The sequence below is a fragment of the Rattus rattus genome, chromosome 16, assembly GCF_011064425.1.
Source record: "Rattus rattus isolate New Zealand chromosome 16, Rrattus_CSIRO_v1, whole genome shotgun sequence".
NCBI lineage: Eukaryota > Metazoa > Chordata > Mammalia > Rodentia > Muridae > Rattus > Rattus rattus.
In genome coordinates, this window is record NC_046169.1 from 44,280,233 (window position 1) to 44,280,773 (window position 541).

The following is a 541-nucleotide window of genomic DNA, read 5'->3' on the forward strand; positions in this document are numbered from 1 at the left end:
TTATCTCTTCCTGCCAGATCCGGTACTCTAATCTGTTCTGTATTCCTTTCCTTTTTTATGGTCTGTTAGTTTTAACGGTGACTCGGCCCAGATTCCTAGGGCCTAGGTATCTGGGCGTGCCTGGGCTCATTCAAGCCTGTTGCAACTCTGAGTTAAGACTCATGGGGTGGGTCTTTCAATCCGAGTGGCCTCGGCTCGGTCATTGGGCGTTTGGGGTCTCCTCCTGAGGGAAAGGTCCTCTCCGGAGGTCTTTCACTTTGCATCTAAAGTAATTCAAGCATTTGGGCTAATATTCACTTATCAATGAGTGCATACCATGTGTGTTTTTCTGTGATAGGGTTACCTCACTCAAGATTATATTTTCCAGTTCCATCCATTTACCTATGAATTTAATAAAGTCATTTTTTTTTACAAGTGAGTAGTACTCCATTGTGTAGATGAACCACATTTTCTGTATCCGTTCCTCTGTTGAAGGGCATCAGGGTTTTTTTCCAGTATCTGGCTATTATAAATAAGGCTGCTGTGAGCATACTGGAACATG